Here is a 27,723-nt window from a genome sequence, read left to right on the forward strand (position 1 = left end):
TTTTCCTGGTCTGCTAGATGGATACAAGACTTAACCCTAGATATGTTCTTCAGATGGTAGAGGAAGTTTTTGTGACTGATTTGATATGATTGTTCAAAGTCAGGTCGGAATCAATCAGAACACCAAGGTTTCGGACTTGGGCTTTGGTTTTTAAAGATAGTGAATCCAGGTGTTTACAAACAGCAATTCTCTTTTCTTTATTGCCAAAAACAGTTGTCTCAGTGTTGTTGTGATTTAGTTGAAGAAAATGTTGGCTCATCCAGTTATTTATCTGATTGAGACAGTGGCACAATACCTCAATTGAACTGTAGTCATCTGGACACACCGCTAAATATAACTGTGTGTCATCTGCATAGGTATGGTAGTCAAAATTAAAGTTTTGAAGAATTTTATCCAAGGGCCTTCCAGTAGGGAACGGAAGTGGTGGAGGCCGAGGAGCCCCCTATCGAATGTGCTGTATTTGTGTTCCCTGGGGACCAGCTGATGGCTGAAAAAGGGAAACGGTTGCCAGGCGCCGCTGACCCACTATTTGAATACGGCCCCAACGGCATAGTCCGATGCATCAGTGGTGAGAGCGACGGGGGCCCCGGAGGACGGGTGGGCCAGCATAGTGGCCCGGCTCAGCACGGCCTTCGTGGCTCCGAAGGCTTCCACCCACTTGGCCATCCATTCAATGTCCTGGTTGGGGACCTTGCCCTTAAGCGTCTCATACAGCGGGCGCAAAGTGAGGGCCCCCTGGCGGATGAACCGGTGATAGAAAGTCACCATAACCAGAAACTCCAGGATCCCCCGAGCCGAGCGAGGTCGGGGGTTAAACGGAGACGGCCTGCACCTTTGATGGAAGGGGGTGGCGCTGTTTTTGTCAATGGAACTGGATGGAGGGCACCCCGAAAACACACTTCACCGGGTTGATGATCAGGCCATGCCGCTCGAGTATCGCAAAGAGGTCCTGGCGGTGTTTGAGATGTTCTTCCTCTGAGGAGCTGGGGACGTGGATGTCGTCCAAATAGTCGAACATGAAGGGCAAGTCACTGAGCACCGAATCCATAAACCGTTGGAAGGACTGGGCTGTGTTTTTGAGTCCAAACGGCATCCTTAGAAACTCGAACAGGCCAAATGGTGTGACTACAGCCGTTTTGCAAAGGTCTGAGGGTTGCACCTACCTACCTACCTACCTGATGATAACCGCGCACCAGGTCCACCTTGGAGAACAGGATTTTGCCCACCAGGTGGGCCGAGAAGTCCTGAATATGGGGGACAGGGTAACGGTCGGGTGTAGTGGTGTCGTTAGGGCGGTGGTAGTCACCACATGGTCACCACCCGCCCTCTTGTCTACGGACGATGTGTAGCGGCGAGGCTCACAGGTTATCCGAGCGGCGGAGGATGCCCAGGCGCTCCATGTTGGCAAACTCGGACTTAGAGACTGCTAGCTTCTTGGGGTCGAGCTGTGGGGCTCTAGCGTGAATCGGGGGGCCCTTGGATGGTACCTAACTCGAGGTCCCGTAGGTGAATTATAGGTGAATTATGTAAAGCCACCACAACACACCCTCTCATCCTGCACTTTCTACTTTGGCTTCAGACCAGACCTTTCCCACTCGGAAAAGAGAAAATCTCATCCTTTATAAAACATTGATGGGCGACTTAGGTACTGTAACATTTCTAATTATGAGTGTACGTCTTTAAGACGGGTGGCAGGCGGGTGTAAGGTAAACTACAAAAAGGGAGTATGGTGGAGTAGCGGTCGTTGTTAGAGAAAGTTCCGGGTGCTGCCTAAAAGAAACTAGTGGCTTCTTTTAATTTTTTGCAGTATGTATGTGAATTGTGCCATTGGATGTAACAACCAGTCATCCCTCACTCATTGAATCACATTGCAAAACACCTCAAACTGAATAGCTGTATGTTATACTTTCAATTTGCATTGGATTTTTTTTTTTTTTTGGGTGCAATGCAGAATATCTGCTAAGAGACTGAATCAGAGGTGCACAATTGCGCACGCATGCAGTTTCGAGGTACCATTGGCTGACGTTTTTTTTTTTTTTTGGCATGCCGTCCCGCGATCAACCAAGACTGCCTTGAGCACCCCTGATCTATCTAGAGAAAGCCTATGACAGAGTAACAAGAGAGGAACGGTGGTACTGCATGCGTAAGTCTGGTGTGTCAGAGAAATAGAATAGTATTTCTATACTACAGTAATAATACAGTAAGTAAGTAAGTTTCTTTCGGCTTGTCCCTTTCGGGGTCGCCACAGCGTGTCATCTCAGATGAACGCACGTATATGTTTGGCACAATTTTTACGCCGGATCCCCTTCCTGACGCAACCCTTCTCAGGGAGTGGAGGCCCCAGTGGGATACGAACCCACAACCCTGGTTTACCAGACCAGTGCTCTAACCACTGAGCTACAGGGCCTCCTTACTTACTTACTTTAATAGTACAGGTGGGACTGCATCAGGGATCTCTGAGCCCCTTCCTGTTTAGAGTGGTAATGGATAGGCTGACAGATGAGGTTAGAATTGAATCCCCTTGGACCATGTTGTTCACAGATGATATTATGACAAGCAGGGAGCAGGTGCAGGAACAATTAGAAAGATGGAGGCATGCACTGGAAAGGAGAGGAATGAATATTAGCTGAAGTAAAACAGAATATAAACTGAAATCTGAGATATTCTCCTCGTGCCTGGGTGGGTTTTCTTGGAGTACTCCGATTTCCTCCCACATCCCAGAAATATGCACGGTAGATTAAATCAAGATATTAAAGTTCTAGTGTCATCCCTATAAATATTCTAAAATAGATATTGACATTAAAAATACATATAAGATTATTCACTTAAATGTCTACACAAAAAAAATAAATATGAGTGGAGAGTGCTTCATTCATACGCAAAGCTGCAGAAGTCTCATTCGAGATCCATGTGGTCGCCATATTGGCTGAATCTATTGTCCGTGACATCACCCCGGACATTCGCCATTGAAAACATGCGGTGGACCCCATTATGGGAGATGAACACGCACCTTCTGACACGGAAGCTCTTTTCGAAGAAAACATCTCACAGCCGAATGAAGTGTCCGGGTCAATATTAGCTTAGTGTTTCGAGCCATATTTAGATGACATGCAGACCACGGGCCTATCCACCTTCGCTCCACGGCCAAGATGAGCCACCGCGGCGATGAGCCACCCCGGCCGACAAGGCCTGCGGAAGGCTCAGCCTTGTCAACAAGGTCGCGGCTGGCTCAGCCTTGTCGACAAGGCCGGTACCGATCCACAAGGCCTGCGGAGGCCGTCTTTCAGTAACTGCTGCATGGAAGCCTTCCGATACGCACATCGACACGTTTAGCAAACCTGATTTATGGATTACGCCCCCCCAACTATTGTTTTTTTTTTTTTTTTGTAGCTGTATACACACCTACATGTCATTTGGAACTCACGAAGCTCTGTCCTTTGCACCCGTGCAATCCATTTTTCACAAAGAACTGGGTCTCTTGCAAACTTATGAAGGGTAAATCCATCCTCCTGAGTGTTCAAGCAATGTTCAGCAATGCAACGAGCCAGCATTTCCTGTAAACTGACTCAGCATTACATTGGTCCATTCCCTATTACCAGGATCATTAATCTCACTTCTGTACAGTTAATGCTTCCTCACTCTTTGAAAATTCATCAGACTTTCCATGTCTCGTTGGTTAAGCCTCTCTTCACCTGTGGCTGGTTGCCAAGAGGCATCCGTTGAAGGAGTGGGGGCAGGGGGTACTTTCATGTACTGCCCCACAGTATGCTTGTTCTTGCTCTCTCCCTTCCCCTCTCTTTTCCAGGACCTGTTCTCAATCAGCCATTACCACAACTATTTAAACCTGCTGGTTTCTCAAGTTCAATGTGAAAATATTATTGATCCTCACACTGGAACCAAGGCCACAGTTCTAGTTAGTCTCTCAACTCCTCATACCCCTCATAACTCTTGTATCTCTTTGCGCTTAGTTTTACCCTATGTTCCGGATCTACCTCATTCCTCCCACTCAGCTGATTACCTGATTATGTACACTGCCTGCCAACTATCGACGACGCTGCCTGCCTACACATCCAGGATTACCTTTATTACTTTTCCTTCAATGAACTGTGCAAAATCTAGATTATATCTATATTTTGGGGATGTGGTAGGAAACTGGAGTGCCCGGAGAAACCCATGTAGGCAGGGGGAGGGCATGCAAACTCCACACAGGCGAGGCCAGAACTCAAATCCGGTCCTCAGAACAATGTTCTACAGCTGCACCACCATGCTGCCTGGCGTATGTTTGCGCAGCTAAATCAAAAGAAGCTGCTATAAAGGGATTGGGAACACAATATCGACTACTTGTGATGTAGGATGTGTAGGTGATTACCTTGACATTGTTGACAGTACTTCTTTAAGTTGCATTGTGCTGGTATGAACGGGCCCAACACCAGCATGTTTTGTTGGCCTTTATCCACTCTGTGAGATGGTCTTGGATTAGTTTACTGACAGCCATATACTGGCCGAGATGGTGTTCACAACTGCCACAGAAGGTATAACGAGGTGAAAACTTAGCTTCAGTGTGTGGCGTAATCGGCGATGGTGCTTCCATGGGGATGTTATGGAAGTCAAGCTGCACGATGACTAGTTGTCTTGATTTGCGCTTGTATGGCTTTAATACATTATATTTGTCTTTGGACCTGGACAGTAGTAGTTTGCCATCTGAATCTTGACACCAGGATTTGCACATGAGCTATTGGGCAAAGTCGTCAAGAGTGGACATATTGCTGTGGAAAGTGAACATGGATCTCCAACACTCAGCTTGCTGCTCTGGTGGTAAATTGCTGATTAGATTAGGGACATGAGAGCCACACCGTAACATCACATATCTGGGCTTTGTGTTTTCACTATCCCCACCAATGCCTGGATCCGAAGGACAAACCTTTCAAAGGCAGCACTGTCTCCCATTCTAATCCTTTGTGAGTCACTCACTGTGGCAATCCTCTTCAAAGCCAACGGGTGAGGCTGTTCGAACTTCTCATTTAGACCCAACATGGTGTCCAAAAAGAACATCTGGGAATAGTAGTAAGTATCAGTGATGAGTTTGGCTTCCTCCAACTTTATATAATCTAGGAGGATTTTGTACTTAAACAGTTCACAGCTGTTGGGAGGTAACAAGTTCTCTAAGGCAGTCATGAGGTGAGCAAACTCACTCGCCATGGTCTCTATGACAGAAATTAAGAATAGTTGGATGCGGTCCATGTGATGAAATATTCATGCTCAGTTGATGCCCAGGCGGAAGTTGACCCCTACCTTGGTGTGTAGACCTGAGTGTGCACAGGCGGTGGAAGTGGAACTGTCTGAGGACGGAACAACAGAGTTTTAAGCCACTCCGTAGGTTGTGGAAGAAAACCGTGGTGGTGACGGTACCACCACAGGCCAGACAGCTGCCCGCAGTGGGTTGGCCTCCTGGACAGCTATGGTTTACTTGTAGGGGATTATGAGTAGAGGTTTCCTCATTAATCGATTGAAGGGTTCAATTGTAGGTTTCTCATCTCCTCTTATACATGTAGTGGTAGGGCCAGTCAACATCCTCCTCTTCACATGTATCTATATTTTGGCCATGTATCTCAGTGGACTGTGGAAAGCTTCTTGCAGCATTGACCAACTGCTGTATATCTGTGCTAGCTGCCTTTAACTCGTGAAGGTCTGCCATCATGTGCTGCTGGAACTGCTGAAGCAGGAATGTCTCACATTGGATTTCATCCAGGTCCGTTCTGGAGATCAGGACTTCTTGACCGACAGGAGTTAAGGTGTGAAGTGGATCGCGGAACTGCACGTGTTCTCTGTATGGATGGAGCTGTAAGGTTAGCTGCTCCTCAGGAGCATGCCAGATGTAGCATACATCACTTTGCTGAAGGGCAGCATTCTGACTTTTCTATGTGTGGCGGGGGGTAGAACACTTAGCAGAAAGGGTGTGGGGTCATCTCGGCCGCTCCTTTAGTGGTTGGCTGTCCATACCATGGAGTCCCAAGACCATGCAACTTTCTCATAGTCTTCATAACAGAGAGGGAGTCAGTCGCCTGTGGTGTCGTGGACGTGCCATAATCTTTCAACTGAGGACCATCCAACCTGTCTCACTTGATAGTGATATGTTGATATACTATCCAGCTCAAAGGATGATAAATAATTTGGAGGCTGTCGATAGGGGGTGTGTCGATAATAACTGTAAGACTGTCCAAAATTCTCTTACACAAGCTGGAGTGGAGGCCAGTTTGAAATGTCATGCCCAAGATGCAGCAAAGGATGGGTGAAGGCAAGATTTGGCAGGATAAGGAGGCTGGTTTCTGATGCAATTTAACTTTATTCAGCACTGTCAATTAAAGGTCAATTTATACATACAGTTTCCAAGAACATCCAAAATTGGCTACTTTAACTTTGTCCATAAACTTTCCATTTCAGTAAGGAATTTAATGTGGCTGCAGTATTTTGTATGTCTATGTAACAGTTAACAGTTAATTCTGTATGGTTGTGGTGGAAGTTGTGGAGGAAAAGGAAAATTACGAATTGAAGTTGTTAATGTGCTTATCAGTATAGCATACAGAAAATAAAGTCAATTAATTTAGGTTGAATATATATGAAGCAAACAAGTTAATAGTTAAACAGTAGTAGTGAAGCTAATAGTTAATGCAGCCCTATGGGGGCACAAACCAGTGCAATCTGTAGGCCGGTCCCAAGCCCGGATAAATGCAGAGGGTTGCATCAGGAAGGGCATCCGGCGTAAAAACTGTGCCAAACAAATATGAGCGTTCATCTAAAGAATCCCATACCGGATCGGTCGTGGCCCGGGTTAACAACGCCCGCCCCCGGCACTGCTAACCTGCAGGGCGTCGGTGGAAATTCAGCTACTGTGGGTCGAAGACAAAGAAGAGGAGGAAACCGGATCCAGCGTCAGAAGAAAAAGAGGAATCCACAGACCCTACAACTGAGTGTAGGGACTTTGAATGTTGGGACTATGACAGGAAAAGCTCAGGATTTGGTTGACATGATGATTAGGAGAAAGGTTGATATTCTGTGCATCCAAGAGAGCAGGTGGAAAGGTAGTAAGGCTAGAAGTTTGGGAGCAGGGTTTAAATTATTCTACCACGGAGTAGATGGGAAGAGAAATGGAGTAGGGGTTATTTTAAAGGAAGAGCTGGCTAAGAATGTCTTGGAGGTGAAAAGAGTATCAGATCGAGTGATGAGACTAAAATTTGAAATTGAGGGTGTTATGTATAATGTGGTTAGCGGCTATGCACCACAGGTAGGATGTGACCTAGAGTTGAAAGAGAAATTCTGGAAGGAACTAGATGAAGTAGTTCTGAGCATCCCAGACAGCGAGAGAGTTGTGATTGGCGCAGATTGTAATGGACATATTGGTAAAGGAAACAGGGGCGATGAAGAAGTGATGGGTAAGTACGGCATCCAGGAAAGGAACTTTGAAGGGCAGATGGTGGTGGACTTTGCAAAAAGGATGGAGATGGCTGTAGTAAACACTTATTTCCAGAAGAGGGAGGAACATATAGTGACCTACAACAGCGGAGGTAGAACCACGCAGGTAGATTATATTTTGTGCAGACGATGTAATCTGAAGGAGGTTACTGACTGTAAAGTAGTGGGAGGGGAGAGTGTAGCTCGACAGCATAGGATGGTAGTATGTAGGATGATTCTGGTGGTGGGTAGGAAGATTAAGAAGACAAAGGCAGAGCAGAGAACCATGTGGTGGAAGCTGAGAAAGGAAGAATGTTGTGCGGCCTTCCGGAAAGAGGTGAGACAGGCTCTCGATGGACAACCGAAGCTCCCGGAAGACTGGACGACGACAGCCAAGGTGATCAGAGAGACAGGCAGGAGAGTACTTGGTATGTCATCTGGTAGGAAAGGGGAGAAGGAGACTTGGTGGTGGAACCCCATAATACAGGGAGTCATACAAGGAAAGAGATTAGCGAAGAAGAAGTGGGATACTGAGAGGACTGAGGAGAGGCGAAAGGAGTACATCGAGATGCGACGTAGGGCAAAGGTAGAGGTGGCAAAGGCTAAACAAGAGGCATATGAAGACATGTACACCAGGTTGGACACGAAAGAAGGAGAAAAGGATCTCTACAGGTTGGCCAGACAGAGGGATAGAGATGGGAAGGATGTGCAGAAGGTTAGGGTGATTAAGGATAGAGATGGAAATGTGTTGACTGGTGCCGGTAGTGTGCTAAATAGATGGAAAGAATACTTTGAGAAGTTGATGAATGAAGAAAATGAGAGAGAAGGAAGAGTTGAAGAGGCAAGAGTGAAGGACCAGGAAGTGGAAATGATTACTAAGGGGGAAGTCAGAAAGGCACCACAAAGGATGAAAAATGGAAAGGCAGTTGGTCCCGATGACATACCGGTAGAGGTATGGAAGCAATTTGGAGAGATGGCTGTGGAGTTTTTGACCAACTTATTCAACAGAATACTAGCGGGCGAAAAGATGCCTGAAGAATGGAGGAAAAGTGTTCTAGTTCCCATTTTTAAGAACAAAGGGGATGTTCAGAGCTGTGGGAACTATAGAGGAATAAAGTTGATGAGCCACACAATGAAGTTATGGGAAAGAGTAGTGGAGGCTAGACTCAGGACAGAAGTAAGTATCTGCGAGCAACAGTATGGTTTCATGCCTAGAAAGAGTACCACAGATGCATTATTTGCCTTGAGGATGCTCGTGGAAAAGTACAGAGAAGGTCAGAAGGAGCTACATTGTGTCTTTGTAGATCTAGAGAAAGCCTATGACAGAGTACCAAGAGAGGAACTGTGGTACTGCATGTGTAAGTCTGGTGTGGCAGAGAAGTATGTTAAAATAGTACAGGACATGTATGATGGCAGCAGAACAATGGTGAGGTGTGCCTTAGGTGTGACAGAGGAATTTAAGGTGGAGGTGGGACTCCATCAGGGATCAGCGCTGAGCCCCTTCCTGTTTGCAGTGGTAATGGATAGGCTGACAGATGAGGTTAGACTGGAATCCCCTTGGACCATGATGTTCGCAGATGATTTTGTGATATGCAGTGAAAGCAGGGAGCATGCAGAGAAACAATTAGAAAGATGGAGACATGGACTGGAAAGGAGAGGAATGAAGATTAGCCGAAGTAAAACAGAATATATGTGCGTGAATGAGAAAAGTGGAGGGGGAAGAGTGAGGCTGCAGCGAGAAGAGATAGCGAGGGTGGATGACTTCAAATACTTGGGGTCAACAATACAGAGCAATGGAGAGTGTGGTCAGGAAGTGAAGAAACGGGTCCAAGCAGGTTGGAACAGCTGGCGAAAGGTGTCTGGTGTGTTATGTGACAGAAGAGTGTCTGCTAGGATGAAGGGCAAAGTTTACAAAACAGTGGTGAGGCCGGCCATGATGTACGGATTTGAGACGGTGGCACTGAAGAAACAACAGGAAGCTGAACTGGAGGTGGCAGAAATGAAGATGTTGAGGTTCTCGCTCGGAGTGACCAGGTTGGATAGGATTAGAAATGAGCTCATTAGAGGGACAGCCAAAGCTGGATGTTTTGGAGAGAAGATTCGAGAGAGCAGACTTCGATGGTTTGGACATGTTCAGAGGCGAGAGAGTGAGTATATTGGTAGAAGGATGCTGAGGATGGAGCTCCCAGGCCAAAGAGCGAGAGGAAGACCAAAGAGAAGGTTTATGGATGTGGTGAGGGAAGACATGAGGGCAGTTGGGGTTAGAGAGGAAGATGCAGGAGATAGGCTAAGATGGCAAAAGATGACACGCTGTGGCGACCCCTAACGGGACAAGCCGAAAGGAAAAGAAGAAGAGTTAAGCTAATAGTTATGCAGCAATGCTCAACAGGTAGACGCAGGAATTAACTTTAACAAACCTATAGTGAACACAGAAGTGGTGGTGCCACTTACACCCTACACTTGGTAAAGGGACACATACACCTCTCGCTGTCACACAAATTAACATCACAACAGCTCTCAGTGCTGCACTCTCTAGTTTTTCTTCTTCTGTTGTTTGAAAAATCTACTGTATCTCATTCCCTCTCCTCGGCGCTGATTTTTTTTGTGCCCACGGGCTGCTGGTGGATGTTAAGAGGGGCCGTCTGGTGGATGCACTGACTTTCTCCACAGTCGCCTGCGTCCGCAATGTGGCGACCTATGGCGGTCTCTCCAGTTCGCTCTCGGTCGGCACCAAATACCAGCTCCTCCTTGGTGAATTCCCTGGCTTGACACGGCCCACTTTCTCCTCTGCCATGACTAAACATGGGGTCGAGAACCACATTGAGACCAAGGGCCCCCCAATTCACGCGAGGGCCCGACGGCTTGACCCCAAGAAGCTAGCAGTCGCTAAGTCCGAGTTTGCCAACATGGAGCCCCTAGGCATCGTCTGCCGCTCGGAAAGCCTGTGGGCCTCGCCGCTACACATCGTCCCTAAACCGAGCGGCGGGTGGCGACCGCGTGGTGACTACCGCCGACTTAACGACGCCACTACGCCCGACCGCTACCCTGTTCCACACATTCAGGACTTCTCAGCCCACCTGGTGGGCAAAATCCTGTTCTCCAAGGTCGACCTGGTGCGCGGGTATCACCAGGTTCCCGTGCACCCCTCAGATGTTCCCAAGACAGCTGTAATCACTCCGTTTGGACTGTTTGAATTTCTGAGGATGCCATTTGGTTTTAAAAACGCGACACAATCTTTCCAGCGTTTAATGGATTCTGTGCTCAGGGACTTGCCATTTGTGTTCGTCTATTTGGATGACATCCTCGTCGCCAGCTCCTCGGAGGATGAACATCTGATGCACCTCCGCGACCTCTTCACAAGACTTGAGCAGCATGGCCTGATCATCAACCCGGCGAAGTGTGTTTTCGGGGTGCCCTCTATCCAGTTCCTCGGGCACCTCATAGACAAGAACGGCGCCGCCCCCCTTCCGGCAAAGGTGGAGGCTGTCTCCGCTTTTCCCCGACCTCGCTCGGCTCGGGGCCTCCGGGAGTTCCTGGGGATGGTGACTTTCTACCACCGGTTCATCCGCCGGGCGGCCCACATCATGTGCCCGCTCTATGAGGCTCTTAAAGACAAGGCCCCCAACCAGGACGTTGAATGGACGGCTGAGAGGATGGAAGCCTTCGAGGCTACGAAGGCCGCGCTGAGTCGTGCCGCTATGCTGGCCCACCCGACCCACGGGGCCCCTGTCGCTCTCACGACCGACACATCGGACTACGCTGTTGGAGCCATATTCGAACAGTGGGTCGGTGGCGCCTGGCAACCGCTTGCCTTTTTCAGCCGTCAGCTGGTCCCCAGGGAGCGCAAATACAGCACGTTCGATAGAGAGCTCCTTGGCCTCTGGCTGGCGATCCGCCACTTCCGCCCCTTATTGGAAGCCCGTAAGTTCACGGCATATGTGGACTATCAACCCCTCACTTTCACCATGTCCAAGGTGGCCGAGCCGTGGTCCGCCCACCAGCAACGCCAACTCTCGTTCATCTCGGAGTACACTACAGACATCCAACACATTGCCGGCAAATCCAATGTGGTCGCAGACTGCCTCTCCAGGGCGATCGTTGGCACTGTGCAGCTGGGTCTCGACTACTCCCGCATGAGCGCAGACCAGGCCTCGGACCACGGGGTGCAGGCCCTCAAGACTTCTGACACGGGTTTGCGCCTGGAGGAAGTCGAGGTTGGTGACTCGGGCGTCAGGTTGCTGTGCGACCTCTCGACTGACCAGCCTCGGCCGCTGGTCCCGGCAAACTGGCGGCAAGCTGTTTTCGAGGTGGTCCACAACCTCTCCTACCCCGGAAGGAAACCGTCCGTGAGGCTGGTGGCCCAGAAGTTCGTATGGCGCGGTCTTAAGAAAGATGTGCAGGCCTGGGTCCACTCGTGCGTGGCCTGTCAGCGGGCTAAGGTGCATCGCCACACAAAAGCCCCCTTGGAGCCCTTCGCTGTCCCCGAGAGGAGGTTTGACCACATCAACGTCGACTTGGTAGGTCCACTTCCTCCCTCGCACAGTTTCACCTACTTGCTCACCATGGTGGACAGGACGACCCGCTGGCCCGAAGCCGTTCCCCTCTCCTCGACAACGTTGTCAGACGTGACCCGGGCGTTCCTCGCCACGTGGGTTGTGCGCTTTGGGACCCCATGCGACCTTTCCTCTGACCGTGGCCCTCAGTTTACCTCTGAACTCTGGAACGCAGTCGCTGAGAGTTTGGGGGTCAAGCTGCACCGCACTACCGCCTATCACCCCCAGGCGAACGGTCTCTGCGAGCGGTTCCACCGCTCCATGAAAGCAGCCCTGCGTGCCGGCTTGATGGATGGCAACTGGTTGGATAAGCTCCTGTGGGTCATGCTCGGCCTCAGGTGCGCCCCCAAGGAGGATCTGTTGTCCTCATCCGCCGAACTCGTCTACGCCCAGCCACTGCGGATCCCCGGCGAATTCATCCCAGACGCCACAGCGCCCTGGTCCGCAGCCAGGCAACGGTCCTCCCTGCTGGAGGCCGCAAAAGGGTTCGCGCCGGTTCCCACGTCGCAACATGGCACCCCAGCTGCCCGGCTGTCCCGTCACCTGCGCTCTGCGGATTTTGTGTTTGTTCGTCATGACGCCCACCGTGGACCTCTGCGCCCCCCATACAACGGGCCGTTCATGGTCCTGGAGCATGGGGATAAGAGCCTGCTCGTGGACATTGCGGCAGACCCGAGACTGTTTCCGTGGACAGGGTCAAACCCGCGCACCTGGACATTGCCCAGGCTTTGGGGTTGGCCCTCCCCCCGCGTCGGGGTCGTCCCCCTTTGCCCTGTGCCCCTGCGCCTGCCGGGGTGCCCTTGACCCCGCTTGGCCCTTGTCCCGTGACTCAATGAACAGTGCGGCCCCGCCTCCCTCGGCCCCTACAGTGCACACCCGCCGGGGTCGGGTCGTCATCCCTCCACGGCATGAGGATTTTGACTATGGATGAATTCTGGGGGGGCATGTGTGGTGTTTACATAATTCACCCGCGGGACCTCGAGTTGGGTTGCAGGGTTCCGCACGGACTGTTATTGTTGTTGCGCTTCCGGAGTGTAAGTTTATCAGAGTTCCCGCCGTTATGCGAGTAGTCTTTCGATGTCGAGCAATAAAACAAGTTTTGTTCCTCTGTCCGACACTCCGCCTCCGACTCCTTTTCTCCGGCGCTACAATAGTAAATATACTCAAGAAATATATAGAATTTGTCATGATCCTGCTGCTCCAGCCCGGGCTGTGCGGGTGTCCGCGCGGTTGCGCTGATTGGGATGCACACACCTGCGCCTCGTGTGGGCTGATTATCCGGCGTATTTATATGACCCCGATGACGACTGGCCGGCGCCAGTTCGTTGAGCTTCATGCCCGTTCCAGCACTCGTATCCCTGATTGACAACCCGTGTGTACCGACCTTCGCCTGTTCTCCGACCAACCTTGTAAGCCTGACTCCTTTGATACTTCTGCCTGCCTTGATCGTTCTCTTGTGTACCGACTCCTGCCTGCCCGCTCACCTGCTCTCTTCGTCCGACGTCCCAACTACCGCTGCTGCACCTGACTGCCTGCTCGATCCCCGACCTCGGCATATAATAAACGTTTCTACCCGAACTACCTTGCATCATCCGAGTCCTGCATTTGGGTCCTACTCCCATTCCGATGGGACGTGACAGAACGAACTGGCCAACACAGGACCCAGCAGGAAAGACCCGGCGTCGCCGGGACCGACGCAAGGTAGACCGTCTGCCGGAGGACCAAGCCTGTCCAATCCGGGTAGACTCCTTAACGTCCTCCGCTTCCGTGTCATACGCCACGCCCGCGAGCTATGAATACGTCCCGATCAGGACCCGTCCGGCTCCTCTGGACTCTGACTTTTCGGAATATGAGGAGGACTGTGATTTGTATGACCGGCTGACTGAGTACGACTCCGATGACTTTGATTTTGAATCTCTTTGCCCGGCTTTTCATCCCAGTCAGTTTGCTCCACCTCCCAGCGTTCCCAGCACCCGAACGTCTTCGCCCGGTGGATACAAATACACCAATCCGTTTGAGGGAACCCGCTTGGCCATCTACCCGGGACCTCCGTGTGGAGGCCAGACGAGACGCCCCGGCCAGGCGCTCCCTGGTGTCTCCCGCTGTGCGGCAACGAAGACACCGTCCTCCCACTCCTCGCCGGCAACGGTGAGACCGGCAGACCCGCAGCTGGTGACGAAGCTTCCAGCCCAGAGGGAGGAGGAGCCGCCAAATCACTAGGCGTTCCACCGCGAAATGCAGGCGGAGATAGAGCGGCAGAGCGCTGAATTGGGGGCTCTCACAGCCCAGGTCCGGCAAGGATTGGCGAACCAGCTGAGCTATGCTGACGTCACAACTGCGACGGACTCGCTACTGATGCAGGTTCACGTGACAGTTGGAACTGACCCGCTCCTGAGACACGTCCACGTGTCAGTTTCGACTGACTCTCTGCCTACTCTCGTTCACGTTGCCGTGGAAACCGACCCGCCCCCTTGCCAAGTGCACGTCGCAGTGGGAACGGACTCGCCACTTTGCCAAGTGCACGTAGCTGTGGAAACTGACCCGCCTCCTCGCCATTCCCACGTCGAGGTTTTGGCTGTTCCGAGCAGATCTCACGCGGCAGTTGGAACTGACCCGCTGCTGTTTCATTGAATGCACTGCAAGCTCACGTAGCAGTGGGGACCGACCCGATGCCGCCTCATGTTGCTGTCCTGGAGGTGGCGACGTCTCCACAGCCGCTTCTCGTCCGTGCTCTGGAGTTCCAGTGGCGACCGGCCCGCGGTCGCTCCACGTTCCTGCTTCGTCGGCGACCAGCCCGCGGTCGCTCCACGTTCCTGCTTCGTCGGCAACCGGCCCCCGGTCACTTACCATTCCTGCTTCGTCAGTGACCGGCCCGCGGTTGCCCCCCGTTCCTGCTTCGTTGGCAACCGGAGGTGGCGACTGTTCCCCAGCGCCTCACGTTTCCGTCCAGGAGGGGGCAATGGCACCACGGCCTCCTCACGTTCCCGTCCAGGAGGAGATGGAGTTGGTGATGCTGCCTCCGCCTTCTCACATTCCTATCCAGGAGGTGGCGACTGTTCCCCAGCCGCCTCACGTTTCCGTCCAGGAGGGGGCAATGGCACCACGGCCTCCTCACGTTCCCGTCCAGGAGGAGATGGAGTTGGTGATGCTGCCTCCGCCTTCTCACATTCCTATCCAGGAGGTGGCGACTGTTCCCCAGCCGCCTCACGTTCCTGTCCAGGAGATGGCGACTGTTCCCCAACCGCCCCCTCACGTTCCTGTCCAGGGGGAGGAGGTGGTGATGGCGATGGTGTTGCCGCCTTCTCACGCTGCTGTCCAGGAGGAGGAGGTGGTGATTGTGATGGTGTCGTCGCCTTATCACGTTGCTGTCCAGGAGGAGCTGGGGAGTTCTGTGGAGCTACCCCGGAGCTGGAGAGACTTCGGGATGTCTGTGATGGTGGCGGCCATGGCTCTGGTCCTTCTCTCCATCACCCTCTTTGCTACTGAGGGCTCCCAGCCGCTTCAGGACCTGGCCTCGTTGGTGACCAATCCCACCAGACTGGGGTTCGGGGGGGTGGGGTGTTCACATACAAGGAGATTGATAAAAGGTTGTGACCCATCTGTTTGAGAGACCATTTTTTCAACTGGGGATGATACAGGGGGTCCAAACTACAGCAGGCCCTTGTCTGCTGGACAGTGGGAGGTTTGAGTGGGGTCAGTTGGAGAGAACAGAGGAAATAAAAATATTTGAGAACAACAGTATAAATTATTTTATGGCTTGTATAACTGCACTAGAAATTTTGATTCACAACCCCCTTACTGGCCCTTCCACAAATGAATGTATTTTGAGCAGTACTTTTAAATGGAAATAATTTTGATGAAAAATGGAAAAATCTCAGTTATCATCCCTGATTGGGATTAGCATGAACTGCATCATGGTTTGGCATTAACTTAACTTTTAACTATAAAACACCCAGTTTGTAGAACGATTGAAAGAGTACACCTGCATGGCATCCCACACGGTAGGGGCCTGGAAATCCTAACTCCCAACATCCAAACAATTATTTTACTCTGTAAATAGTTAGCGGACTATTTTACCTGGGCCATTCTATGATTGATTTTAAACAAATGGTTACCTCTGATGAGACTCAGTGGGATTGCGCTTCTTACTGTATCCCGAGCCGTATGACATTTGTGTTCCCAGATAACAAAGTTGGCCACATCCCGGTGGAGGCTTAACTCCAGATTACTTGGAGATGAAAACTCAGCATCTTTTTTCTCTACATGGACCTCAACCACCCCTCCCCAAGATCAGTGAGATATATAGAAACAGAAATGAAAAAGCAAGCAAGTTTATAACCTGGATTGAAGCTCTTTATAAAAAACAGTCTCAAACCCACATATTCCACACGGTGTAACTGGATCAATTATGTTTTAACAAGTTCAATGAAATTATATTAAAATTATTTACAATTAATAAATGAAATACAGGTTATGAATATCAATGGGTCCTTGTCAAAATTCCAGGCTCAGCCATGAATAGCAAGGATTGTCCCAAATTTTGTATTCGTTGTGCAACACCAAACATCAACTCAACTCAAATGAATTTAGAGAGCACATAAAAAACAAACAAAACAAGAAAAAAAAAAAAAAAAACAACGGCACTGGAACAGTGGCATGGTGGCTGAGAAACTATTCCTTTCATAAGAAAAAAACTGTACCACTTCATAACATTGAACCAATGACAGTGAAACAGCATTGCAGTGGCTCCACTCTATTTTTACAATGAATAAAATAAACATTAGTTCAAGTATGGTTTGTATTGTTATGCAATTTTGCATTCATCTTCTGAGTTGCAATTGATTTTAATCATGTCACTTGATGGACAGAAAAATCTTTGATTACTGTCTTTCCCATTTCCAGTACTTACAAGTACACATTTGACTTTGGAGATTCATGTAAACATTGGAAACATCTCTCACCTGTTCTTATTGAAGAAGACTTTGCATCTTGCACACCTGTGACTCTTATAAGGAATAGTTCCTATAAACAGAAATGTCTCTTGTTCTTTGTTTGTGTTACTTTGTTTTTTGTTCTGAATGACGTTCCAAGGCAGCACTGACTCCCGGAGAAAAAATCCTTGTGTTTTTTTGCACACTTGGCCAATAAAGCTGATTCTGATTCTGAAAGCAGCATTGTACAACTCACCAAGGGTTTTAATATTTCAGCAACACACACAGTCCTAAAAATTCTAAACTGCACACCACTTGTGGAAAAAGATCTCAGCTTACTTAATATGGTGGAGTAAGTTGTCTATATCTCTACAAGGAAGAATAGGCACAAAAATTAATATCTTAACTCAAATTATGCATTAATATAATAAAGACCTTATTGAAATGGTTCTACACCATAAATGCTGCCGTCATATATTTTTATTTTAAAAAATGAGAAATAGAATCATGCTATCCCCTCTTCAGAAAATTAAACAGGTGGGAGGCCTAAATGTTCCCAATTTTAAACACTGTTATTTAGATGAGCAATAACTGGTCCAATAGATGTTTTAATTTACACAGACATAGTCACGATCCCTTCCCTGAATCTTTCCTCTCGTGTCCCTCTCCTGTCCAGTCCTGTCCTATATTTTCCAGTCCTCCCCTCAAAGGTGTACCACTACTAATTCATACTGTAGAACACTAAAATACAATGTGTCATTGAACACGATATATAATGCTTAATTTTCTTCATCTTGTTTACAGCTAGCATTTTGTCTTTTGTTGTCTTCTTTTCCTACAGTTTATTAGCTACCTTTCACACACTCCTTTTTGTTTTTTTCTGTTATTCCCCTTTAAAAACATTGTTCTGTTCGACTGAACGACTGTGATTCTCAATAAATATCCATCAGAATACAAAGAAACCACACTGGCAGTTTTAAAAGTCAACTGCGACACATTAAAACTGTTTCGGCATAAAAGCAATAGAGATCCTCGATGACCCAACAGCCAAACAGGACAAATTGCTAATTTTTAATAAAGAAACAGACTTGTCATTCAATCATTCATTAGGTGAGGGTAGTGATTCTCTGCTGAGGCACTTCAGTGTGCCATGAGCGCTCTTCAGGTGTGCTGTGGGAAATGATAAAACTTTATGTAAATGCTGAAAAAAAAAAAAAAATCTAAGAAATAATGTTCTTGGTTCATCTATTTATGCCAGTGAGAAATAGTGACAGACAGAACAAATAATTTTTTTCTTTTAAATGACAGGAAGTACATACAGTAATTAATGTATTCACTTTTTGTGACATTTTTGTCTGTTGGTGTGCCGTGAGATTTTTCTGTTCCAAAATATGCCTCGGCTCCATGAAAGGTTGGAAATCACAGTGTTAGGGATGTTGTCGATTCTCCCAAGCACAATGTTGTACTAGAAGCTTCCCAGAATCCTTAATAACATAAAAAAACACTTTTGTTTTACATAAGTGATCTGAGTGCCCCAAGTCCAAACCCTGCATTTCTCCTGTCATCTCTCACAGCGTTGTCTGCTATGATTGATGAAGTCTTTCTGACCCTGCGATGCCTTCTCAAAGCTTCACTTCCCTTGGAGCTGGGGACAACGTTCCCTTTCTTGGTCTCACGGTTACTTTCTTTAAATCTCTGTTTTCTTCCTTTTAGCTTTGGGGTAACATTTTTTGTATGTGTCACTTCAATGCTCCCTCTTGTTCTGGCTTGGGGCAAAGCCTCTCCCTTACTGCCTAAAATCTCCTCTCTATGTCGAGGGTCACAGCTCTCTCTCTCTTTATGCTCCTCTTCGCCTGTCAGGAGGTGACTGCTCAGGATGACTTTTTGTTAATTCAACATCCTAAAGACAATGATGTCACATGCTCTGCCAGCACTGAGTCATGACTGATGGCAACCCTCAGGATGAAGTGACACAGTAAACAACATCACCAGGCCACTGCCCATTCTACATACCAATGTGTTTTTGGAACTGAAATCCACACTATGCATGATGGAAATTCAACTTTAATATGGTATAGCAGTTTTTAAACAATGACATCACTGTTGCTGAAATATGTACAAGAGTTTGATTTTATTCTTTAAATTTTTATTGTATTTGTTGTACAATGCTGATGCATGCGCTCTGGTTATTGGTGCTACATTACACCATAAGTATTACTTTCTAAAGTATTAATATATACGGTAGTGTAAGTATCAGTAGTATGAGACGTAATGCTAATAAGCCAAGAAAGCAATCATTTTCCTCGCTATTAAAGGTCTTCTCGCACTCTACTTGGGAAGGCATTTGTTGTCCTCAAATTTCTCATTTATTGTGTTTGTGCTGAGGGGACAGCAGCACGTTTTTAAGCCACATTCCATGTCGTGTCAATGCAGTGTTTGACATGCAGTGTCCCATTCGGCAATCAAAAAATGTTCTTTTCTAGAGCGCCGAAGTGGTAACGTCAGAAAGCTCCTCCAGTGGGAGAGGGGCTAACAGAGTGATTTCTGAATGTTATTTTGGCTCACTTGTACTGTAAAAGACAAGGGGAATTGAAGGAAGGCATAATAATTCTTGAATCTAACTATCCCAAACTTTGGGCCAATAGAAAAATAATATACCGAGACGTCTCCGCGGGAGGCTTTTAAACTCCCTTTCAAAGCTTCCCACTCAGCCTGAAATAGTCATCTTAGCACTCTTGTTGGAACTAGAAAGCTCATGAACTAATATAAACTTGAGTTATTTCGTTTGCGAGTGTTTCGCTTAAAAGAACATTTACAATGAACGTACTGAAGTAGATCAGATGATGTAATTTGTTTTTTGAGCTTGGCTGCTTCTCATCCTGTGAGTGAGTCGGCAGGAACGGAAATGGACCTGCTGTTGCATTCTGGACTCACTTCTGAATCTTCGGCAAATAACCAATGAGCAGTTACCGTGCTTGCAGGGGCGGGAGTTCACTAAACATAGTGAGTTGCTATTAGCCAGCATTGTCACTCACTTTACCGCAGTGGTCCCTGTCCATCGGTCCACTGACCCATATCGGGGTTTGGGTTTATTGCGACAGTTAACGCTCACGCACCAAATCCACTCTGATACGGATATAGTTGTAGGTTTCTGCTCAACACATGCAGAAATATTTTTATGGAGCTAAAAGTCTACTCTCATTGATGAGCTACAGAACTGAAGTCTGGTCTGGCTGCCAACAATAACTCCGACGCCCACTCCTGCATCGCGCCCACTCAGAGGTAGTAGTCGCAACATAATAAAGGCCACAGCACCCTACTCAACAGCCACAACAGCATGTAAAATTATTCCCACCATGGGCACTGCACCATCAGCACCTCACATGTCTTCTGCACCTCCGACTACCTCATCCCCGACTGCACCAGATAATCACATGCAACTCAGTGACACAAAACGAGACTGCCATGGTCGACAGAGACGTTTCACCAAGAGTCTGTGAGTTTACTGTGGCAAATCTGACCATGTCATTGCCACATGCCCTTTGCGATTAAAAGGTCAGGCCCATCAAGACCCAAGAGCATCGCGGTAAGCTGAACCATCATTTCCCCATGGTCTGCTTCCCAAACGACCATTCCCGCTTGCATTCTCAGTCCCATTCACAATGCATCTGTATTTGCCCTAATAGATTCCAATGCAAATGACAACTTTGTTCAGGAAGGATTGGCACATGAGCTCCAACTCCCGCTCCAATCACTCTCTTCATCAAAGAAAGTCACGACCCTGGATGGGTGTATCATCCCCACTGTCACCCAGCAAACAGTTTCATTTGCAGTGTTTATCTCAGGAACTCACCATGAGGACATTCCTCTTTTTGCCATCCCTTCCCACGAGTAATCAGAATTCCCTGTCTCATGTAGCATAACCATGCCATTGTCAGGGGTGTGGCCAGGCCACTGCCCTGGGCGTTAATTAGGGAAGGCAAATAAGCCTTGTGTTTTTCATTCTCAATTTCCATTTCTTTGTGCATCAGACTTCATTAGTCTCCATGAGTATCTGAGCCTTTTGTGGTGTATTTGCCTCGTTGCCACGCCCAGCGTTCCTGTGCCACCACAACTCAGTCAAGTCTTGTTTTTGCCTGGAAGTAATCCAACCTCGTTTTCATGTTTTTGGACGTTGCCTGTTGCTACGTGTTATTGTGCCTCCACCTTTTTTGCACTGCTTTCCTGTGTATGACCTCTGCCTGGAATAAAACTGCCCTCAGCATCATGTCACTGCCTCGGAGTCCTGCATTTAGGTCCAACTACCATGTCACATGTTCCTGACAGCCATAGACTAGACTCACTTATTAATCACTGAATGGAGCCCTCACTCTCATTTGCACTGCCTGCCTTCTGCCATAACACCCTCCAGTAAAACTCCACTACCTGCCACACCCGTTGACCTCTCCCAGGTACCTGAACAATATCATGATCTCTCCCCTGTTTTGAATAAAAACCTGGCCATTTCTTGGACACAGGGGCAGGGGCTGTTCTCTCTCCCCTATTCCCAAAAACTTCATTCCTATGCTTTCTTTTCCCATCATCTATGCCCTGCTGAGCGGAACTATGAGGTTGGCAACTGACAGCGGTTGGCCATTATCTGGGCATTAGAGGTGTTATCATCTGGATTGGTCAGAAGAACGTTGCCTACCTCTCTTCTGCTGATGCTTTAACCCCTGACAAGCTGGCTAGGTCCTCTTCTTGAGCTGATTTAATTTTAGCCTCTCCGTCTTGGGTCCTCCAGCAGCAAATCTGACACTATCTCGCATGCTCTCCGCCCCCTCCAGCCTTGCAGAACACAAAGCCATCTTCTCTTACTCCTGCTTTGTTGGGCAGCCATCTGGAAAATCAAACAGATACTCATTCATGCTTAAGAGACCAAACCGGATCCCAAGCATGGACTTCCTAATCAGCTGTTCACACCCAACTCTGCACGTTCTGTAAGCCCACATTTCAAAGCTCACCTGTCACCACAGTATCACCCGCACAAGCCAATTCATACAACCACATATCTGGCGGCCTAGCCTGTTGAAAGTCCCCTGGGAGTTGTTCAAGCCAGCCTTAGAACGGACTAGGCTATTTACATGTAAAATGTGCAACTACTTATGAATAATCATCATGACAAAACGACTTCCGGCATGGATTAATTTTGTAAGAAGAGGTACCACTGTAAGTCCATTACATTCCCCTGCCAATCTATCCTCTGCCTTTGAAACTGCTAACTTCCTTGTCCAAAATGCCTTTTACGGAATTCCCATCGAGATCATCTTGGGCCGAGGTCCTCAGTTCTCCTCCCTTGTCTGGTAGCTCTGTAATATGGTGGTCGCAGCAGGCAGCTTGTCTTAGCATCCACAGACCAAGGGCCAGACAGAGCGGTCAAAATAGTCCCTTCGCTGCATTGCTGTACCCAACCTCACCTCCTGGAGGTCATTCCTGTCATGGATTGAGTACGCCCACAACTCTATCACCACTTCACCCACTGGTATGTGTCCGTTCATGGCCTGCGATGGTTTCCACCTCTATTATTTAGGGAACAGGAGCAGGCGGTAGTGGTTTCTGCAGTCCAGACAAGGCAGAGTTTCCAGGTTGCTTGGAAAACAACCAGGGCAGCCTTAACCCCATTTGCAGAGAGTAACCAACAGCTTGTGAACCTTCGGTGCCCTCCTCTGCCTGAGTACAAAGTGGGTATGTCCATTTGGTGTGGAAGTACAACAAATTTGGATGACAGCAAAGTACTTTCTCACAGCAGCCGGGAGTAATGGTGACTAAACAGTTAAATTTTGCTGTTGGGTGTTAGATGAAAACGCTACCTGTTATTTACATTTTTCTGTTCGAGTGGTACCTGTGGGAACCACTCAAGGTCCTACCCCCCAAAAAAAATAAATAAAATAAAAACAAAACAAAATGGATAACTACATACAAAAAAATGTGTCCAAAAGATTGTGTTGTTTAAACAGATCCAGAGATAATACTAATCCAGAGATAATATTAATTGATAACGAATGCAAAAAAAAAAAAAATTCTGGGATTCTGTGTATCCATTAACTTCTTTTGAACAACAAAAAACATTGTTTTCTAATGGCATGTCACTAATAAATTTCACATGCATTAATTTGATAGGGCTAGAAACAAATTGGGAATTTTATCAGGATTAATGTGTAAAGCCATTTTTGTGCCATTGTCATGGTGATGCGGCAGTAACTGTCTTTTTTATTTTTTTACACTGGATGCCTTTCCTGACGCAACCCTTCTGCATTTATTCAGACAGAAAGCTGGTGCCGATCCCAGCTAACTTCCGGCAGCGGCAGACTACACCCCAAACTGGTCGCCAGCCTGTCGCAGTGCAGATGTCGACACCATCACTGAGCGGGAATCGATCCCACGCTCACTTCACTCGAAATGTACTTCTGAGGGAAACCCGAACTATAACGTGGCCCACAACTGAAATGAGTTTGACATCCTTGCACTACACCATCAGAAAAAAAAGTAACAAGTTACAGTGCTTTAATAACTTTATTACTGCCATTTGTCTATTCATTCTATGTCTGTTTATGAATTCCCATCTACTGTACATGCAGTTTTACCCGAACACTGGCATAGACTGAGCAAGAACTGAATGACATCATTTAGACCCCATGAGGTAATATCTTGTATGGGGCTCCACTCCAATTGAGATTGACCGTCATGTTTAGTCTCTTCCATTTTCTAATGATTGCTCCAACAGTGGACCTTTTTTTCACCAAGCTGCTTGGCAATTTCTCCGGAGCCCTTTCCAGCTGTGTGGAGTTATACAATTTTGTGTCTGGTGTCTTTGGACAGCTCTTTGGTCTTGGCCATGTTACAAGTTTGAGTCTTACTGATTGTATAGGGTTGTCAGGTGTCTTCATGCAGCTAACGACCTCACACAGGTGTATCTGATTCAGGAGAATACATGGAGTGGAGGTGGACTTTTAAAGGCGGACTAACAGGTCTTTGAGGGTCAGAATTCTAGCTGGTAGACATGTTTCCAAATACTTATTGTATCACACAAATAAGTCGTTTAAAAAAATCATACATTGTGATTTCTGGATTTTTCTTTTTAGATTATCTCTCTCACAGTGGACATGCACCTATGATGAAAATTTCAGAACGCTCCATGATTTCTAAGTGGTTGAACTTGCAATATAGCAGGGTGTTCAAATACTTATTTTCTTCACTGTAAGCATCCCACATCCAAGACAGACAGACAGACAGCCAGTGCATTAATGTTCTCCTGTGGTACACCTGTTCTCTGACCAACATGCAAGCTACGCCAGTCTTTCCAACACCTCTGCCCTCCGTGTTATTCCTTTTCCTCACTGCTCCTTCTGTGTTCTCTGACATATTGACCTTTTCCAGCATGACACCAAGCCATCCACCCGCTCACAGCATTGCCTGCTACTACTTCCCTGTCTTGACAACTCAAGAGTATACCTCAATACAGCCATCTGTATATTCTCTTCAATAAACCTTTCACTACAAACCTCTCAGCTTCTGCTCTGTTCAAGGTACAGTGAAATCAAAATGTGACATTACACTCACCTGAGAAATTATTTGAGGACAGCTTTTTATTTTCACTTGAGTCATGTTATCATCAAGCAACAGTAATATCAATTTACATTTCTGTCTGGCTACCCATGTCTGGACGTAACCCCTTAAATCTTAAATACTGGGTATCCTCCAGACACCACAAATTTACCTACACTTCAATAGATCCCACAAAAATTTAATCAAAGCCAAGTTTTCACCCATCTTATCTTTTCTTTCTTTTTTTTCTTAATCGAAAATGTCTGTGATCTTTAATGAATTACAATAATGGTTGATTAAAGATGACTAAATCACAAACAAAATCACTAAAATCTTCACGTTTTTCCAAAGTGCACATCTAATTGTAATTTTCAGATGACATCCACTTGAGTTCTGTCACTTTCTCCCCCCATACTGTCCAATTGAACTACTCAAATTTAACACTTGTGCAAATACACCCCATATGTAAATGAAAACGTAATGGCTTTTAAAATCGTAAACCTCAGGAGGAATTAATCCCAATTGTCAGTCTGCTCAGCAATGTTGTCATCATGCCCCTCAGGTTTGTTGTGTGCTGTGTTTCACTCTTTGATTCCTTGTTTTATGCCTTTCCTCTTTTTCTTCCTCTGTCTCAGTGTCCCCAGATGTGAAGCATGAAATCAGGTAATTCAGCAAAACAGGAGCCTTTGAAATGCAAATTGTGAGCGAATGTGTGTGCGCCGAACTGAGCGGGTGAAAGACTTTTAGAATCTTTGGATTGGAAGTCACTAAATGATTTAAGGAACTCTGAAGGTGGTTTATTGTTGTCAATATTCTGAGATAGCTTATTTTCTTATTGTTATTCAAATGTATGATGTTCAATATAAATTTACGACCAAAGACTTCCCTATCAGAAAACTGGAATTTGGACAATTATGAATCTGGCAATAGTTTTTCACTGAAGTGAAGAAGCATATACGATTAGGGATGGGCGAGTACCAAAACTAAGTATCACTAGGTGGCTGATATTGGCCTTATTTCAAGGTATTGGTTATTTGTGACTTCATGAGAGTGCCCCACCTTTTACTTGTTTACTTGCCGCTAACATATCTGAATGAATTCATATCCTCCATCAGTGCATTCATAAAAGCAATAAAAATGATTACATATGAATACAAATTAATAAAAATACGTGTGTAAAATGGAGTGCAAAAAAAAACGTATTGCTCAAGATATTGAAATCAGCATGCCTTTGCGTTAATAGCATGGCTAGTGGAAAGATGAGGGTTCAGGGTAGGGATAGCTCTCTGGAAAAAAAAAAATGTTCCTTAGTCTGTTGATCTTTGCTTATGAGGATATCTACTGCCTTCCAGATGGCAGGAGCTCATACAGTTACCCGGAGTGTGTGGTGTCTTTAATAATGTTCTTAGCTCTGATGAGGCACCTTCTAATCTATAAATCTAGCTTATTCTGAGGACTTTCAGGAAATGGAGACACTGTTGAACCTTCTTAATGACCGCTCTGATGTTGTCTGCCAGGAGAGGTCCTCAGAAATCAGGACTCCCAGGAACCTGAATATGTGGAGTCTCGCTTCTCAGCCGCTTCTCATTCCTGGCACAGCAGCACTTGACCAGCAGCCGCCTCTCGATCATGCCTGGGCAGTGCTTGGCCAGCAGCCGTTGCTTCTTGCTCTTGGTCCGGCAAAGCTTTGCCCGCCGCCTCTTGCCCCCGCTCTAGTGGCAGTGCTTGACAAGCAGCCACTCCTGGCTCCTTCTGCAGTGGGGCTCTCAACCAGCTGCTACCTCTCAATCATTTTCTCGGCGGCGCTTGATCAGCAGCCGCTGCCTCTCGCTCATGCCTCGGTCGGGCTCGACCAGTGTCCACCTCTCGCTCCTGATCAGCGGTGCTCGACCAATGTCCATCGCCTCTCACCCCTTCATCAGCAGCCACCATCTGTTCTTGTTACCTGTACCCTTCATTATCAGGGATATTATCCTCATGGACATCCCATGAGTGGCCCCGCAAGGACTCTGGTGCTTGGCATCCTAGCCAATCGCTTGTTTGGAATGCTTACCTGTGTATGACCTTTGCCTGGAATTAAACTACCCTCGAAAAACATGTCCACGCCCCAGAGTCCTAAATTTGGGTCCTACACTTTGCCGTTTGCTCGTGACACATTGACTTTAATAGGTAACTGTTGTGTTGGGGTAATGTTAACTAACGTTAGCTAGAAGCATGCAGTCAATGCAAGATAACTAATGCCTGATCTGACAGGCTGCTGTTATAATTTTGAAGATGACATTTATATATTTTGTTTCTAAATACATTGTATGTGTTTGACGATACCCGCTAAAAACTGTGCAAGGACAAAACATTTGATACCGGTATTGAAGTGTTGGGTGGCATGGTGGAACAGCTAATAAAGCGTTGGCCCCACAGTTCTGAGGTGCCAGGTTAAATCCCGGACGCGCCTGTGTGGAGTTTCCATGTTCTCTGTGTGCCTGCGTGGGTTTTTCTGGGCATTCCGATTTCCTCCCACATCCCAAAACATGCAACATTAATTGGATAGATGGATGGAAGGATGGATGTTTAGAGCCATTACTACTGGAGAGAATTTGAAGATTGGGAATCTGTCTTTTGCTTAAATCATGTAATCTACAGGTGGAAGGCCAGGGATGCTCACTCTAAGTGTTGCTGTATCAAAATGAGTTGTCCAAGAAATTAAAAATGGATGCATGGATGGATTGAAGTGTTGAGATAAAGTTTTTAACCTTCTATTTTTTCAGGACTTTTTTGGGTGGGGATAAAATAAGATAATATTTACATTAGGAGGGAAAAAGCAGGGAAAAGCACGAGTTTGCCTGCACACATGACACAAACGACAAGTGACATTATTCCCTGCTATGGTCATTCAGGGGAATTGCCACATCCTTATTAATTATAACGTTACCCCATTCTACCAGTATAATGTAAAAAAATATACATATTCGCTGAAGGGTTATTTAGGCTACTGTGTCTCTGCCGTTTCTCCCCACACGTGTTATGTTGCAAGGCAGCGGTGACCCGGATTGGATCTGCAGACCCATGGCCTCTTGCCAACCAAACAGAGGTTAGATTAACCGTCAGAAGTAAAGTACAATAGGGTTAGGTTTGGCAGCCACATCGCGGGGTGTGGAAGTGGGAAAAAAAAAAAAATGATCCGTGGGGACTGGTGCATGTCATGCATG

Source organism: Syngnathoides biaculeatus, chromosome 11 (assembly GCF_019802595.1).
Source record: "Syngnathoides biaculeatus isolate LvHL_M chromosome 11, ASM1980259v1, whole genome shotgun sequence".
Taxonomy (NCBI): Eukaryota; Metazoa; Chordata; class Actinopteri; order Syngnathiformes; family Syngnathidae; genus Syngnathoides; species Syngnathoides biaculeatus.